Source organism: Dermochelys coriacea, chromosome 2 (assembly GCF_009764565.3).
Source record: "Dermochelys coriacea isolate rDerCor1 chromosome 2, rDerCor1.pri.v4, whole genome shotgun sequence".
Taxonomy (NCBI): domain Eukaryota; kingdom Metazoa; phylum Chordata; order Testudines; family Dermochelyidae; genus Dermochelys; species Dermochelys coriacea.
This window is the reverse complement of record NC_050069.1, coordinates 139,539,638-139,559,011: the sequence shown is the minus strand read 5'-3', so window position 1 is coordinate 139,559,011 and position 19,374 is coordinate 139,539,638.

Below are 19,374 nucleotides of genomic sequence, written 5' to 3'. Positions count from 1 at the left end.
TAGAGGAGGAGCAGGGGGCGGGGCCGGAGTTCCAGCTTGCGGAGTGGGGGCAATTGGCCATGGGCCCATATGTTAATGTGGCCCTGGCTTTAGCATCCCAGCAATGCAACTGTTACAGCCTCCTTCCTTCATACTACTTTTTCAACCCACAAGGAAGGAGCTAAGGATAAAAATAGTAAGGTACCTGCAGTACTGTTCTTAAAATGTTGTGCTGGTTACAGTGCTGCAAGAGGCCAGGTAGAGTGTAATCCTTTCAGGGATTACATTACTAGTTAACTATTTTTTCTTTAAAGACTAGCCATCATTTGGAGAATGTAGCAGCGTTCAAGTTATGGAATGGAAAAGAGAAGTGGCCTTCCAATTCTGTGGAGGACATCTGGCCACCTATGCCAGAGCACTATTTCTGCTAAAGGTCAGCCCTCTACATATAGCTCAGTGGAGGGGGTTTGGGTGAGCTACGAACACGGAGTAAGCACAGTTGCCCTGCTATTAAACCTGAAGAACCAGCTTGAATTTCTGTGCACCAAAAGTTTGCTGAATTATGCTTAAAGGACTAGAAGGCTTCCTCCACCAGGCCTGCCCGACAGAAGAGAAGAAATGCTCTCCAGGTCTTCTGGTTTTTTCTCTGAAGTCCCTAATGCCTCCTTGCCCTGCCCCTGATGGGCATTCCATCTTACAATGAGGCCAGCAGGGTTGAGGAGGTCATGAGTCACTTCAGGCTCCACACGCACATTCCTGGACTCCAGCTCACTGTAGCACAGGCATGTGCTGGATCACCTCCCGGAGCCGTTGGAGTTCTTCATCCTCCTGTACAAGAGCCTCAGGTGCTTCATGTGCTCCTGGCACTGGGATGGAGTCTGGTGAACGCCCGCCTCCTCCAGCCTCTGTGAAATCTCCCAGTTCAGGGGAATGTTCCTGCTCATCCCAACAAAGTTATGGAGGATGGTGTATTCTGACCACACACTGACTATCACCTGTATGTGTTCCAGAGACCAAGGACAAGCTCTTAGAACGTGATTCAGGATCACCTGTGCTGATAAGCAAAGTTCACAGGAGAATTGATTTGAAGTGCTCAGTGTAGGTTGCTACTACTGCAGGCAATGGTGGGGTGGATGGGTCAGGGACCTTTATACCTTTGGGTAAGGGTCAAGCAGCAAAGGGATCAATGCACTGTGGGAATTTCCCTGGGAGCTTCCATGGCCTGGTACATACCCCTTAACCCTGTCCCACTGCACTGCAGAAAAGACACTGGATCGTGCCACAGCAGAGGCAAGTGCATACCCACACCCCTCATGCATGGTAGATTTTGCGCAGTGTACTCTCCTTCAGGAACATGCTTCAGGGCTTCACTTGTGGACAATATAGGGGTTATTGCACAATAATGCACTTGCACCCATGTACAGTCCCAAGCATTGACATAGCATATGATGCCCATATTTGTAAATCTGATGCTTCGCAAATTACACATGGTAAAATGACAAACAAACAAATCATTGTAAAAGTTTTAAATATAATAATGCTCTCTACAAATTGGATTGCAACTCCCTCCTGAAATTCTTTGTTTGCAACCCTGGTGCCAGTGTCCTACTTAAATTATTTATCTATGCTAACCTTAGAGCTTCAAGATCTTTTGTCAGAAAAAAAGACCTGAATAAACAGAACAGAGGAGCCCAAAACAGCAGCTACTACATGGTCGTCTGCCCTTGGAAAAGTAAATGCAATCAAATTAAAAGGTATTTTTTCCCCATCCTGGAAAATAGGTTTCTAGCAGAATAGTTCCAGTAATCCACATAAAGTGATACTCTCTCTGCAGGTGACTGACAGAAAAATGGACAAATCAAGAAAAATAAAAGTATCCTGCCTCAAGCAGTTACAGCTACTGGTACACAGGAACCAGAAATGCAGCTTCACTAGAATAACAAGAACAAAAGTCGGAGGTTCGAAGACGATCAGATACCGTCGTAGTTCCGACCATAAACGATGCCGACTAGCAATCCGGCGGCGTTATTCCCATGACCCGCCGGGCAGCTTACGGGAAACCAAAGTCTTTGGGTTCCGGGGGGAGTATGGTTGCAAAGCTGAAACTTAAAGGAATTGACGGAAGGGCACCACCAGGAGTGGAGCCTGCGCCTTAATTTGACTAGAATAACTGGCTCACATCAGCTAGTGATGTAGGATATATGGTGTAATGTATTAGGTAGGTGGACACATTACTGGAGCTATTCTTATAGAAATGCAGTTAACAGCCAGGGAAAAAGACCTTTCCTCCATTAAATACTTACATTAATACATACCTATGGACTTTAAATAGCAAAACCAGTCAGGAAAAGAAGAAACATATCTTGATTTTTTTTTAAAAGTATTAGCTGAGGCTCTACCATTCAGTCTAAATTACTCCAAAAGTTCATCCGCTCCTTTGCAAGTCTTTTCTGCTTAGGCAATATGCCACCCCTAAGCTGTTTCCACGCAGGTGTCAGCCTGATCCCCACTATAAAGAACTTTTATTGATAAAGAAGGAGCTTTTATGCTTGGAGGATAACTAAAAAAAATCCATCAAGGAAGAGATGCTTTTGAAGTTGATTTGTGACTTTTGTGCTGCTTTAAAAAAGAGACAAAAAGGGAAAATAGTTAACTGAAATGTTTTGTCCTTTCCAGGTACAATGAAAGGCCTGGACCATACTGAGCAACTGCAGGATCTTTTGTCACATTTCAAATTTGAGAAAAAAGACAATACTAGTCGATTAATGGGAAATCTGTATTTTTTCTTGTGCATTAGACACAATTCTCAGGAACACTGTCAAGGCCAAACTTAATAAATGCAATTTTCTAAGGAAAGGCTATTATTTCTCCAGACTCCTGGCCCAGAAACAGTCAATTATTTTGATAGCAAACTAAAAAAGATATGAATACGGAGAACTGTACTGAGCTTGGGAATCTGTCCTATGCTTGCCTGAGTGAAGGACGGACACCTTCAAAGCATGATTCTGCTCTGAAAAGTGTTTGTAAAAATGTTGTTGTTCTAGGTTTGATGAATATTGTGTCTCAATCATGCCATACATGAACAGCTTATGTGACAGCTCATTCTGGATGAGATGATAACCTTTTTAATTCTGATAAGGCCAATTACTTGGTGCATGCCAGAAGATGAAGATTTACAGAATTTTATAATACAGAGCTCTAAATCTGAGTTATAGCTGCTTACTAAGTGAGTGACAAAAGTGAAGTTTCCATCATATTTCTTTTACTCCTGTTAGGCCTGGAGAGCCAAAATGGCTATGGGAGAGAAAGTCAGGTTATGTTCCGACTCATGCTTCAACAAACTATGAATCAAAGCCATCAAGAGAGCCACCCATTTCACTGAGAGTAAAATTGTTCCCTAAATTCAAACAGCAGATTTTTATTACTAGAGAAGACTCATGATCTAGAAAGAACACTGCTCGACTTCCAGATAGCCAGCTAAAGATGCAGGGCTGGCAGAAAGGAAAACACACTTGTAAACTAATATCCCCCCAAGTTTCTACACTACACAGTTATTCTGATGCAAGACACCTTATGTTTCAGAGTAGCAGCCGTGTTAGTCTGTATTCTCAAAAAGAAAAGGAGTACTTGTGGCACCTTAGAGACTAACAAATTTATTAGAGCATAAGCTTTCGTGAGCTACAGCTCACGAAAGCTTATGCTCTAATAAATTTGTTAGTCTCTAAGGTGCCACAAGTACTCCTTTTCTTTTTAAGACACCTTATGTTGACCTATCCGTGGAAGTATCGTCACTTAAATTTTGCTTCCACTGATATAAATACCTCACTACGCTGACTTAATAACACCAGGTCCCCGAGCAGAGTAAGCTCAGGATCAATATAGTTAGGTCAATGCAGTGTCAGTGTAGACACTGCGCTACTTATACTGACTGTTACTGGCCTCCAGTGGCTGTCCCACAATCACCCACACTGACTGCTCTGATCACTGTTGTGAACTCATGTGTCAGGTACATAGGAAGCAGCCACTCCCCTGCCCAGAACCATGAATTTTTAAAATTCCTTTTCCTGGTTGCCCAGTTTGGCGAGCACTCCTAACAGCTCTCCATTGCTGAGTGTAACTGCCCAGCTGCCCATGCCAGCAACATGCCACAAACACATTCCTGCCTGGAGAAAACAGAAGGTTTTGGATCTCCTGGGCCTGCAGGGAGAAGAGGCTGTGCAGGCACAGCTCCCCTCCAGCTGCAGAAACGCAGACGTCTATGAGCAGATTGTTCGGGAGAAGGGCTACAACAAGGGTCACCAAAATAGTGGTACAATCTAGATTTAGCTTGCCTTTAGAGATCTCAAAAAGAGATGGCACCCAATTATTTTCCAGCTTCGAAAACCTTGCTACAGATACCTAAGGCACAGCAAGTAACAAGGGTAATTCTGTAGCTATCTTGACCTGCAGTTTTCATATGGTTAGTTCAATTGAATCAAACTGCATTTTTATTTTCCTCTCTAGTGGTAACTACATCTTGGAGGATCTCTTTGTTTTTGGTCATGAGCTCAATTCTCCTGAAAGATCATCTCCAAAAGTTTCTGAAGGCTAAGGTCACTTTTCAGAGGCAGCAGATACTTACAGCAACAATGCCCACCTCTGAACAAAGCTATCTAAACTTGTCTGCCACTGCACTTTCAGAGGATCTTGCTCTCTCTATTGTATTTTCAGCCAAAAATATTTCACATACCAGAAACTTTTCTTATTCCATTATTGTATGGTTACACATAGTGCTGTGTAAAGAACAATTTAAATATTGAAGAAAAGAAATCAAAGAACGAACCTATGAAACATATGTTGCCATTTATCTCCCTGCACAACCCCAGCTGACATCAATCAACTGAAGATTGACAAAAGTATATAGCATTTAGATCAGAGCACCTCAGCAACTTCCCTCGTCAATAGCTTTTTCCTCCTGAGCTATTCCTGTCACCTGAGTTTAGTGTGATATGGATCCTGTTTCTAACACTTGTATTTAAAGCTAAATTCCTTGAAGACACCAGCATCCAGCTGTTTCCATCTCAACAGCAAACAAGCTGGCAGGGACTGTCAGATTAAATATAGTGGTTTACCATTATTATTTTGGAAGAATTGTGGCTATGAGACAAAAGATAGAAGGTGTGCCCTCGTATATTTTGCACATCTGAAAACTCTGAGTCCTGGACAGCAGTGATTCATCAGCCATTAAACTAGCTCAACTGATCCCCTGTGTTTGTCAACTCTAACCTTTTTCCTTTTCTTAAGAGCAGAGTGTGACACAGCTGTCTGGTAGTAGACTAGTCACTGCCGGCAATCAGATTCTCCCCTAACTGATGTCCTTACAAGCATCTCACATCTTCAGTCTTCTTTTTTCAGAATCCTTGTATTGGTTCACATTGCTTCTGCAGATACCTGCAGGAAAGCAGCCATTTGAAAACCTGCTGGAAGGCTAAATAAAGCCCCATATTATCGTCCACATTCATTGCCAACTTATATGCAAGTCAGAATCTTCAGATTTAACTCCCCATGAGTTCCTATATTGTCCATGAAAATCTTAAAATAATTTACGATTTCATTGCACCGTGTATTGGGCTCTGAGTAGCAAGTTAAATGGTCTGACTCAGAAGCCTAGCTAGATAATTTTTGAACAAACATACTGTCAGGGTTCCCTCCCCACTCTGAACTCTAGGGTACAGATGTGGGGACCCGCATGAAAGACCCCCTAAGCTTATTTCTACCAGCTTAGGTTAAAACTTCCCCAAGGCACAAATTCTTTGCCCTTGGAGGGTACGCTGCCACCACCAAGTGATTTAACAAAGAATCAGGGAAAGGACCACTTGGAGTTCTATTTCCCCAAAATATCCCCCAAGCCCTTACACCCCCTTTCCTGGGGAGGCTTGAGAATAATATCCTAACCAATTGGTTACAAAGTAATCATAGACTCAAACCCCTGGGTCTTAGGACAATAGAGAAATCAGTCAGGTTCTTAAAGGAAGAATTTTATTTAAAGAAAAGTTAAAAGAATCACCTCTGTAAAATCAGGATGCTAAATACTTTACAGGGTAATCGGATTCAAAACACAGAGGATTCCCCTCTAGGCAAAACCTTAAAGTTATAAAAAAACAGGCTAAACCTCCCTCTAGCAAAGGGAAAATTCACAAGTTGAAAACAAAAGGTAATCTAACACACCTTGCCTTATTTACTTACTCTTTTTTGTAATATCAGAGACTTGTACAGGATGGTTGATAGGAGAAGGAGTTTTTTTGACTGAGGAATTCTAGGCTACCCTTAGCTGTATGATTATGACACATACATACACATAATTTCAGGGAAGCATATTACAGCATCAGTGTGCTCCCCTGGAAATATATGTATGTATGCTTGTTCTAACCCACCTTGTCCTATCTCTAGCTTGTAGCTTTGTCACACCAGCTCACATCAGGAAATCACAGGCCTAATTCTTCACTTCCTGGCAAATTCATAGGTTTCAGAGTAGCAGCCGTGTTAGTCTGTATTCGCAAAAAGAAAAGGAGTACTGGTGGCACCTTAGAGACTAACAAATTTATTAGAGCATAAGCTTTCGTGAGCTACAGCTCACTTCATCGGATGCATTCTTCTTTTTGGCAAATTCATGTAAGTCCTTCACACCTTTGTGAATTGTGTGTGACCCCGTAACAGAGGTGTAAGTAAAAGGAAAAATCTAATTTCATAGCCATTTAACTCACTTTACATTTATTAAGACTAAATTCTAGTCTCAACAACATTAGTGAAAATCAGCAGTCACTCCTATGAAGTCAATAAAGTCACAACAGGAAAAAATGGTGTAAGTGAGATCAGCATCAGAACCGCTTTGCACAGGTGCAAATTACTACGTGGGGCACAAAGCAGTCAAGAATCTGACATTATAGCTTTGTTATTGAAGGGAATCTGGTTACAGACTGAAAAGCAGATCCTCAATTGTTGTAAACAAGTAAACACACCCACAGATTTGACTCTGTGTGTGTGTGTATATAGAGAGAGAGAGAGAGAGAGAGAGAGAGAGAGAGAGAGAGTGCCAGATTTTGATTTCAGTTTCACTAGTAAAAATAAGATCAGAATCTGGCCCATTGTCTAGGTAGGAACTTCTGAGTTTTCTGTTCTTCTGTTCTGTGAATCATTACATATACATATATATATACACACACACACACACACACACACACACACACACACATATATATATATATATATATATACACACACACACATATATATATATATATATATATATATATATATATATACATACACACACATACACACACAGACATGGATTTTCCTCAGTCTTGAATTAAAATTTTGGATTTCAATTTGCGCATATAACCCTGAATGGTTGCTTTCCCACATATAATAGGATAATTCAATGTTACTGACTAAGGTATGCCTGTGTCTAGGACTAACTAAGGCATAGGGATGATCAAAACATTTTGTAACCTAAAAAAAAAATTGAATGAATACTAGTAACAAAAATTTCAACAAAACCCAGTTACCCAGTGCCTTTCAAGAACTTCTTATGAGAATAAAAAGACAGTTTAGCTACTGATTCTCATATACATCTTCAGTGACTTATTCATTATGCCACATAAAGGAATAAATTTGAACACAACGTACAAAAAATGTAGACTTCAAAGAAGTTTCCACCAAGTTTTTAAGGCAGCCACATTTCTCAAGGAATAAATGCTCTAAATTATTTACTAACTCCTAGTTCTTAAACTATGGAGCTTGACAGCAAAGAATGTTTTAAACCCAGCCAAAACCAAAAAAAAAGTCTTTCACACCTATTTTTCCTGTTCATAAACTAAATAGGTCTTTTTAAACAATATTATTTAAAATAATTATTTTTTCTTTGGAAGAAGTCAAATATGTTTTGCATTTTATAGCCTTCTTAATGGATGGGTATATCGATTACTGATCAACCTTTCAGACTGCAGTGGTCAATTAAAGTTCAGTCTGCTTATTGGCCACAGCATCATGAAGATCATCAGCAATATAATTAGAATGAGCCCACAAGGGGCAGTGACGCCATAGACATTTACAAGTATTTACAAGACTGTTATCAATCATTTTGTTAGTCAGATAACAAGTGCCACAAACACTGAAACCAACAGTAGACAAAGACAGCACAAACTGTTTAGCCACATGACTTAGGTCAACACAAGGCAACTTATGTTGACCTACCTGTGGAAGTGTCTTCCCTTAAATTTGGCTCCCACCGACATAAGTGTCCTGCTACACCAGCTTAATAACACCACCTGCCTGAGCTGCATAGACTGAGGATTGATGTTAGGTTGACATAGTGTCAGTGTAGACCAGGGGTGGGCAAATACGGGGGCCGTATCTGGCCCACCAGCCATTTTAATCCATCCCTCAAGCTCCCGCTGGGGAGAGGGGTCTGGGGCTTGCCCCGCTCCAGCACTCCAGCCAGGGAGCAGGGTTGGGGGCTGCTCCTAGCAGCTCCTGGAAGCAGCGGCATGTCCCCCATCTGGCTCCTATGTATAGGGACAGCCAGAGGGCTCTGCTTTGCATGCTGCCCCCACCCCAAGCGCTGGGAACCGTGGCCAAATAGGAGCTACAGGGGTCGGGCCTGCAGATTGGGCAGGGCACAGCAGAGCCACCTGGCCATGCCTCCACACAGGAGCCAGAGAGGGGACATACCGCTGCTTCTGGGAGCTGCTTGAGGTAAGCGCTGCCCAGAGCCTGCACCCCTGAGCCACACGCCCCCTGCCCCATGCCCCAACCTCCTGCCCCAGCCCTGATCCCCCTCCCGCCCTATGAACCCCTCGATCCCAGCCTTCCTGCACCCCAAACCGCTCATCCCCAACCCCACCCCGGAGCCTGCACCCCCAGCCAGAGCCCCCACCCCCTATGCTCCAATCCCCTGCTGCCCCAGCCCTTATCCCCCTCCCACTCTCCGAACTCCTCAGTCCCATCATGAAGAACCCTCCTACAGTCTAAACCCCTCATCCCCAGCCCCACCCCAGAGTCTACACAAACACACCCTGCATCCTGTCTCCCCACCCCACCCTGAACTCCTTATTTCTGGCCCCACCCCAGAGACCTCACCCCCAGCCAAAGCCCTCACCCCCTCCCACACCCCAATCCCAATTTCATGAGCATTCATGGCCCACCATACAATTTCTATATCCAGATGTAGCCCTTGGGCCAAAACATTTGCCCACCCCTGGTGTAGACACTGCATTACTTACATTGATTGTTACTGGCCTCTAGGAGCTGTCCCACAATCACTCACGCTGACCACTCTGGTCACTGTTGTGAACTCCACTGTTCAGGTGTCAGGTAGAGAGGAAGAAGCCCCACCCCTTTAAAGACCTACCCATTTTTGACATTCCTTTTTCTAGTTGACCAGCTTGGTGAGCACAACTAGCAGCTCTACATTGTGGATTGTAACTGCCCAGCTGACCAAGTTGGCTACATGCTGCAGGGGAAGTCCTGCCTGGAGAAGACAGAAGGTTTTAGATCTCCTCGGCCTGTGGGGAGAAGAGGCTGTGCAGGCACAGCTCCCATCCAGCTGTAGAAATGTGGACATCTACAAGCAGATTTCTCTAGGGATGCAGGAAAAGGGCAACAAGAAGGACCAGTAGCAATGCTGCATGAAATCCCAGGAGCAGTGGCAGGCATATCAAAAGGGCAGGGAGGCCAACAATCGATCTTGTGCACAACTGCAGACCTCCCACTTTTAGGACACATCTTTTGATTTGCTCATTTTCAGTTTTGCTAGAAGAGCTAGTGAAACAACCAAGAGAGGTAGAGTAGCTATCTTCTTTTCATTCCCCTCTACAGTTAGGCAGAGGGGAAGCCAGGCACCACTGCAGTACACAGACTAGAAGCATACGGGCCTGGGCAGTATCAGGACTCCAGCAGCAGCTGTGCTCTCTCTGCATCTGTTACCCTCAGGAGAGACAGATCAGCTAAAATCACCATCGCCTGTGGAAAATGGTGCCAGTATTCAGTTCCATTGCTCTCTTCAACTAGAATCATGCAAGAGAGCTATTGCCTCATGCCCCAAGCCTCTGGAAGGCCATACTCACCATGGCTGGTGCTGTGACTGTCACCATGCTGTATCAATCCCAAGCGGAAGTGAGATGGTTGTGCTTACAACTTTTGGGGAGCAAGGGGAGTGAGTTCAGCATCTTTAGCTTTGATTTCTGTCATGAATATTCTGACAGTGGTTCCTCTGTTTGTTGTATCTGCAGCTGCTACCATTGTGGCTTTCAGGGTCTCCACCTCCACACCTGCGGGACACCTGAGCCAGATAAGGAGGAGAAAGAAGATGACTTGGGATGACATGTTCCAGGAGTTCCTGCAACCCAGTGCAGGAGAATGAGCTCAGGGCCAGGAGATCTCCAGGCTTTCTGCAAAGGTGGATAGAGTAGAGAGGAGAAAAGCAAAGGAGAAGGGTATGCAGCAGGAAATGCTTTCACTTCTCAGACAGCAAACAGAGTCTGGTGGACCTGCATGTTCAACAATGGTGGGTCGGAGTGTGTGTAATGGAAATGACTGTTCTTTCCCCTTCATAAGTTCTGTTCCCTGCATTTCTTAAGTTCTAATTTTTTTATTGCCTGGTTCATGCTACAGAATAAAATTCTATTTTTTGGAATATAATTCATCTTTATCAATTCACAACATATGCTGGCTGGTGCTGAGCCAATCTGACATCCATCAATTTCCTGTTACTGTACTGTGTCACAAACTCATATCTTTCGCAAACAATATTAATAGGTGCATTGTCAACGCTGGATTCCTATGCACATAGCAATCACTCCAAAATTCATTCTGGACCACACACCACAGCACCACACGCTACAGCGGCTCACTGTTAAAATGCTCTTTCAAAGCCTCTCTAAGCTACATAGATCTGAGTTGAGCTCTTCTTCCAGCCATTGTATCTGGCTGTTCAAACCCAGCAGACAGTTGCTCTACCTCCACCCCGCAGAAACCTTGAATTGTTTCTGTGTCCAAGGACTCATCATGTTCCCCATAACTCCTCTTGCACCTCTGCAAATATTGCAAGATTAGGAACTCTGTATTTTCAATGCTCATTACAATACTGCAGGGCCGTTCAGACTCCATGCATCTGAGATGGAGGACAGAGACAGTGCAGGTTTGTAGACCTCTAAAATAGTCCTTCCAAAGCTGCATTGACACACGCTGTCTGGGAAGTGTGATGCAGTCTTCTGTACCAGTGCCTATGCCTTGAGGAGAGAGGACTTCTGTCTCCAGGTTTAGCTTTCATGAGCATGACATTTACATTTTAAAAATAAAGCTTTGCTAAAAAAATAAAAGTGGTATATGCACACAGGAGTCTGCTGGGATCATACATTAGACAATCAATCAGAAGATTATAATAGTGAATGACTTGTAGTATTATTGTTGTTGAACAGAAAATAGAAGTGACAAAGGAAAGGCCATTGCACTTTTAACCTCTTCCATATACTCTTAAATACAGGATGCAGTGCATTCTAGTAAGAAATGAAGACTGCATTGGACAACTGTAATTCTAGGAACACTTTGCAGTGGGGTGGGAATTTTAAAGTCTAAAGAGAGGTTTGGAAGCCCAAGTGCCTATCTATAGTAAAGGTGACAGAAGTAGATACCAATGAGTAATACCAGTTGGTAAGTATAGGAATACAGCCATATTATTTTCCTAATAAAGGTTATGATCTTATGTCACTGATGTGGTCAGGCACCCCCTGCTGGCCACCCATCAGATTGCTGTGAGATGACTCCAAGCCTCTGAGTCCCTGGCCCTCCAGCTGTAAAAGCCTTCAGATCCTGAATAGAATCCAGCCATTGCTCCAGTCTTGGGGTCCTTAGACACACTCTAGGGGCATGGACCCTTTGTCTAGTTCCCCACTCAGAGAACTGGAACCTGCTCCCTAGTCCACATGGGTGTAGGGTTGACCCTTCAGACTTCCCCATATTTAAATGCATCCTCTTCCAGAACCCCATGAGGAGGTTTAAGCTTTGTGGGCTACTGTTTACCTTTCTGTGCAGGCACATGATAATTTTGAAACAGATTACATAATCATAAACTTTGCACAGAGTCTAACACAATTTTTTAATGTACTTACACAAAGCACAAGTGAGTACAGATCCTACAACAAAATAAACCCTACATAATAAATCCTCGCTATCTCACCCTTCCTTCGGATAGCTTCTCCCTCAAGGAGTCTTGCTCTCCAGCTTGCCTTCTGTTCTTTTTTGCCAATCTGTCCACTTCCATCCTCTTCTCCAGGCTTCTTTTTCTGTTTGGCTCTTATCCAGTTCCCCTGTGAGACTACATATTTGCCTGGTCAACTGGCTTTCTTTATTCTGTGCTTGGTAATTTTCCATTGCTCCTACTTTCCCCGCTCTCTTCACAAAAGAGGAGAAGTATCTTCCCCCTTCTGAGCAAACCCACTTAGCATAACTATTCTGAGCAAAACAGTCATTTAAAGTTTCTTCTGAATTCCTGAGTCCAGAGTATACTTGCTGCACGTCTGGTCAGCAACGGTGGATCCACATACATATAGGCTTTCCACGACAATAATTTCAAGATACAATTTCATAATATCAACCAGAATTTATTAGTTGTATAGACAGAGTCTCCAGAAAACCACATTTTAGACTCTTCAATGACATCGGGGGATGATTCTCAAAACCTGCACACTCAAAAACCTATTCCCCCTATGAATTTGGCCTACCTTTCTTTAATAGCTTATTTTTTCACCCAACTTCTGTGACAGTCGCCATGTAAAGGAGTTGCTCCTCCCAGCAGATCCTGACAGAGCTATAGCTTGGTTCTAATTAGTAAATTGATAGCTTTTTTTCCTGCAGCCTGCTGGCCAGGAAACAAACTTCTTTTAAAATTACAAGAGACACCCTTCTCCCCCCCCCACACACACACCTTACCCTCAAGGTGGTCGAGTTTGGCCTTCCACCTGGCCTGAACCACAGCGTTGTGGGACTTGGCAACACAAAGGCCATTAGAGGTCTCTGTGCTACTTTAGGAAATAGAACTAAAGTGTATATCTCCATGAATATTTCCATCTCTGCCTAAGTGTATATTGTAAAAGAAAGAGAGAGAGAGGCTCTAGCTGTTCTATTTTTCCTCTACAAGAGAAAGTACTCATAACCAGTTACTGTGATACTTGTGTACTTGTGTATGGAATTTCAGACGTGTGAAGTTCTAGATTTAATCTATCTATATATTCCAGTTACAGAAGCAGATTTTGAAATCCTACCTGAAAAAAAGTTTTGAACCCTATAAATTTAGTGAAAAGTGTGCTCACTTATGGAAACAAAATTGCCATTTCACAGACAATGTTTTGTCATAGCCAAAATAAATCAGTCTAGATTAAGGCTAGTCTACCTATCATGTTATTGCACAGTCAGCCAGGGTATGAATGTACAGCATACCAGTTTCATACAGTTAAGTTCTACATGGACCCTGCTACTGTGCAATGAAAGTCCTGGAGTATGGCTTAGCACACTGTGTTTTGAAATAGCAGTATGCTAAACCACACTCCAGTGCTGTCACTGGGCAGCAAGCTGGGGTGCTATACATTCACGCCCCGGCTACCCACACAGTAACTTTTTGTGTAGACAAGGCTATAAGTCTTATAGTTTTGATTCACTGGCCAAAAGATTCTAAGTTAGGTGCCAGGAATCCATATATAGGTTCCTAAATAAGTGGCCTGATTTTCAGGTGTGTTGAGCACCCTAAATTTTTATTACTGTGAAATGCAGTAGCTCAGTTCCACTGAAAATCAGATCACTTATTTAGATGTGTGACGGGACGTGTATACCCTGCACTGGACAAGAGAGGGTTAACCCCATAGTTTGGGCAGTGGAAGTCCCATCCCTCAGACCTTGCTGTGCATGCTCCAACTACTGCCTCAGTACAAAAAGGAGCAGTCCACTCATTCTGGGCTGATGGCCGGAGGGGAAGGATTTTGGGCGGAGGCTCCAGCTGAAGACCCATCACAGACTTTGCCTGTAGAACTGGAGACCCGAGAGCCAGACTTGAGGGCTGCGGCCGATGGAGCCGCAAGGAATCACCCGCGCTAAGGAGCCCGGAAACCCTGGTGCTCAAACGACTACAGCGTCTGGAAGTGCGGTAGGAAGTGACCCAGGCAGAGTGCACGAGTGGTACCTCCCACCCAAGTGAGGTCAGCATGTTCCAGTGGGAGTCCATACTGACAAAGTAGTGGTCTACTCCGCCACTATCAGGGCCCTGGGTTGAGGCCCGGTGGAGTCAGGTGGGCCTGGGCCTCCCTACCCGGGCTGTCATCCCCCTTCCTCCTCCACGGGTACTGGCCATTGGGCCATATTGCCCTATGTCTAGGGGCTGCTATATTGACTCTAGCCATTGGGTCGCACTGCCCTGTATCTAAAGGCTGTTATATTGTCACTGGCCCTTGGGCCTCACCGCCCTCAGGTCACACTACCCCACACCAGAGGGCTGTTATATGGACCCTGGCCATTAGGCCATATTGTCCTGCTTCTGAGGCGGTTATATTGACCCTGGCTGCTAGGCCAGGCTGCCCTGAACACGAGGGCTGCTATGATTGATTCTAGCCACTAGCCCTTGTGGCCCTGAACTCAAGGGTTGCTAGAATTTACTCTGGCCGCTAGCTGAGCTGCCCTGTATGCCAGGGCTGCTGGAATTTACTCTGGCCATTGGGCCACACTGCCCTGACCCCAAGGGCCGCTATATTGTCTCCAGCCTCTGGGCCATGCCACTTTTGGCCTAAAGACTTTCAGGGAGACTATGACAGTGGTGGTTTCACAACCCTACCCCACCCCAAAAGGGGGACAGGGTGTGTATATCCCACAACAAGATGCTTATATTGCATATGGGATTTAGGCGCAAGTTTGAGCATATTAACCTCTTACTATTGGAGATCAAATTCTAGCAGTTGGGATGATATTTATGATGTAAATTTTTCTTGGCTCTTGCTAGGTTTAACCATGATTTTCATAAGTGACATTAAGAAATATATCAAGTTAACATTGGTCCATTTGCTAAAACTTATTGTTAATTTATGGTTTTCCTTTGCCTACTTGCCACTTCCTCCAAATGAACACGTTTATTATGGCTGACTGCTTTTCCTCTGAGACATAACAAGCAATATAGTCAAAGTCCATTGCTCACACTTATGCTGAAAAATGAATCCTAATGACAGAAAAATATTATATATTTTAAGTAACAAATATGACCAACAAGGATGGGCAAACTGGTTCAAGCAATACCTACTGTAACCCACAGTTCATCTGAAAGAGAGTCTTCCTGAAAACTGAAATAAGTAGTCTCACACTCTAATTTATGAAAGGCTTGAAGCTCAGATTTATGTCTCAAAGATCACTAGACCTGACCTACTGTGATCTTACAGTGGAGTCTGGAGGTATCAACAAATAGGCTGTGGAAGCTTTTTGTGGACCAGGTAGAGGCAAAGTAAGTCAGTGGAAGAAAGAGAAAATGAGGGCCAAACATAAACAATGAGTCCAAACCAATAAAATACCAAACTATAGAGAGTCAGAGATAATTCAAGGAGAAAAAAAGTAGAACCACCTGTTAGAGGGAAATAAATGGGTTGAGCAATAAATGAGTTGGTATCAGAAAAGCATCCACCTTTTTTAAAAGCTTATCTACACCAAATCTTTTCAGAGTTTGTCCATCAACAATCATGACCCTTTCTTCTACAAACTCATCACATAACTAAACATTAGTGGTAGCTTGGGTACAAGTGATCATGACAATCACATTTATAAATGTGCAAACAGAATAAAGTCCAGTCCCATTATATCTCCTTGGTGCTTTAAAAGGGCTGATTTCACAAACATGAAAATTGTGAGCCTCATCAGCTGGGAGTACAAATTTAATTGGAAAAATGTGAATGGTAATTAGTTATTGTTTTTAAACACTTTAGATACCAACTTCCCACAATCCCTCAATTGAGGAAGGAGGACATATTGGTTTAAAAAATGTTTTTGTGGAGAAGAGAAGGAAGCTCTACAAAAAAAAATTAAATACCCCAAAAATGGAAGAGAGAGGAAGTTGATAGTAATGAATATATATCAGAAGTTATGAATTGTAGAGAATTGATAATGGAAGCAAAGGGACACAAGGAAAAAAAATCTATGGCCAGCAGAGATGAAGATAATAAGGAGGAAGTTTTTCAAAGTATATTAGGAACAAAGAGAATCCTAACAATGGTATTGGTTCATTACTAGATGGAAATAGTAGAATTATCAACAATAATGCAGAAAAGGCAGAAGTATGTGATAAATATTTCTGATCTGTATTTGGAAAAAAACAAATGATGTAGTCATATCATATGATAAGATACTTTCCATTCCACTAGTATCTCAGTAGGATATGAAACAGCAGTTTCATACCTGGAAAGGTATGAGCCACATTCAGCAGATGATAGAGCAAGATCAAAAGGGAATAATGTATGTGTAGCCTTAAAATGAGATAACTATTTGAAAGAGGAAAAACAACTTATGTTAATGGAGGTTTATTGGTACAACAGAGCTGAGGGTGCCAAATACTTACAAAAACCTAAAGAAACAAGTCATATTGTCTTGTCATTTGTCTTATCATCAGATAGGTCAGAGGAGAATAGCTGAATTCTACATTCTGAAGAAACAAGCTAGCTACAGTAGCTGCATCTGCTATTTGTTCATGTATCCGCCATATAAATTGTGGATGAGTTTAAATTAATTAGACTACCTTTGAGACTACCTTTTTACACATTGACATTAATATTTTTCATTAATATTTGTTCATTCATCCCCATACTTCATACCTCCCTTTCCCCACTCTTTGTATCTTGGACCTGTGGCAATAGCTAGGGAAGGAGATAGCAATAGCAATGACATCTAACATTCACTGGTGTATCAGTCTACTCGAAGAGTACAAGTTGGCAGATATACAAAATCATTTAAAATATCAAGAACTGTACCCTCAAATGATAAAAAAAGGTTTTAATTTTTCTCCTCGTCATCTAAATGCATTTGATGCCAAAATATCATTTCTTTAGTGCCTTCTCAGTCTTTCACACCAAATACTACAGTTTGCAAATATCCTGCAGCAATTGAGCCCAACCCACAAGTTTAAAATGTAAACCCCTCCAATCATACTGCACTTTCTCTCTCACAAATATGCAATCTATAAAAGTTTAAAATGGGGTTCATGATTTAGTTGATGGGGGCAGGGAAACAGACTGTGGATTGGAAAATGTATCTCATCTGACATACATTTTCAAATGTAATAAGGGAGCCTTATCTATGTATTTGGCTTAAAATAGGAATATTTTATCATTTAAGGCACAGCACCACATTCCTAATCTGTCATAGATTATGAGGGTTTAAGCTTGAGGAAACAGACCCTTTGTTAAAAGCCTCATTCTGCAACCCTTAATCATGTTTAGTAGCACTTAAAGTCAGTCCAAATACTGCCCAGTCCATGGGACTGCTAGTGTGGGAAAGGTTGAAGAAGCAGACTATCCAATGTTTTTCTTCCTTTGTGAAAATTCAGTCCTTGTCCCATTTTATTCAATATGAATTTTACCATTGACTTCCATGTGACAGAAAATCTGTCATTAAGCACTGTTCAAGTGCTAATGCTAATGACTTTGGTTTCTTAATACAAAAGGAGTAGACTATAATGTCACAATGGTGAAAAGCATACAACTATTCCAGCCAAGGCGTATAATTACAGCAATTTGATAAGCACAAAAACCAATTGCACAGCCTAAGCAAGATACCCAAAGTCTAAAAGCAGAATAGACAGAACACATTTTAAATTGGTATATTAATAAGACAGAGCAGAAGACTACCAGCTAATGTTTTAACTTGAAGTCTTCTTGACAGCAGCCAGCAACAGCGTACAACAGTTTATCTCATAAAGTTAAGAGAATCCAACTGAAACTGTGTGGCGGTGTGTGTGTGGGGGGGGGGATTATGAAGGCAATAAATTACAGATATGGGAATTTGCCCAGGATTTTAAAAATCAGCTAACCCACCCATTTTATGTACTAACCAGATTGCTTTATTTTAGTCTAGTTCTGGTAACATGGACAATTTATTTATTTTATGATTTATTATCACATTCTGGTCCCTTAAGTATTACTGATCACACCTCTGCGTGCAAGTATGTAATGGCTCTAAGGAGATAGAATAAGACAGGTTCCTTACAGTCAAAGTGCCACATTTCACCTTTCTCCTCAGTGGGGTGCACAATGGTGGGAAAGGATACAAACAGCACTTCCCTCCTTCTACCCCCATCACACACGTCTATCTGAAGCAGCAAAGTAGAACTGCAATCCCTGAGCTTCCAGAGGAAGGTGTTGCTTCCTTTGAGCCCAAAATACTCCAAAGGGGACAGAGAGAAAGCAGGTTCATAGCCTATTCCCCAGGCACTGTCAAGCAAAGCTTTCTGGGTGCATGAAGATGGGAGAAGAAGAGTAACATAGTTCATTGAGAGGTAGAGCCCTCCCAGAGATCTCTTTGCGATAAGGCAACCCGAGACTGCCTTCAAAGTTGGGCTGTATCTTAAAAAGGTACAGATGAATGCTAAAACACACAGAGCCAGAAGAGTGAGGGAAAGGTAAACAAGCAAGGGTGATAGAAGAAATCCATTAAATAGCTTGTAAGGTTGCTCAAATGGAGAGGACAAGGAGTTTGAAGTTTATGCCGAAAGGGATGTAGCGTCATTGAAGGTACTGGTAAGGGAGTTGCTGAGGTGTTGTTTTCTGGTCTGAGGTCAGATGTACAGCCGAGCCTGCATTTCCCTTGCTTTTCTGTACTTCAGGGGTAATCACCTGCTTCCACACTACTAGGATTCCAAAATACGATCTCCCAGCTGGGGTCTGGTTCAGTACAGAAATCATAACTCTTCACTTCCACAGGAGACTCCCACCTGCCCACTCCAGGACCTCAAGCACCCACAGTGCTCTAACTAGAGTCTGAATTGTGCTTAGTACCGGGTATCAGGGCTCACAATCCTTCCAAATTTATTTCAGAAGTCCTCCAGAGTCCTTTCTCTATGGTTTATCACAGACTCTCACAGGCTGCTTCCCTGGCTCACACAAGCCCATCCCAGTTACCTTGGCTGGAAAAACCCCACAGACACTGCTGTTCCTTCATGTCCCTTCCTCTCTGAAGAGCTTCCCACCTCCCTTCTGCTTTTCCCCCTTTCTTTCTCTCAGTGAGTGACTCAGCTTTTATGCACTGCTTCCTCCCCCAGGATCCTTGCTGTGAGTCATACATCCCTTCTGGAGACTACCACCTCTGGAATGCCTGGCCTTCAAAAGGGGTAGACCCCCTACA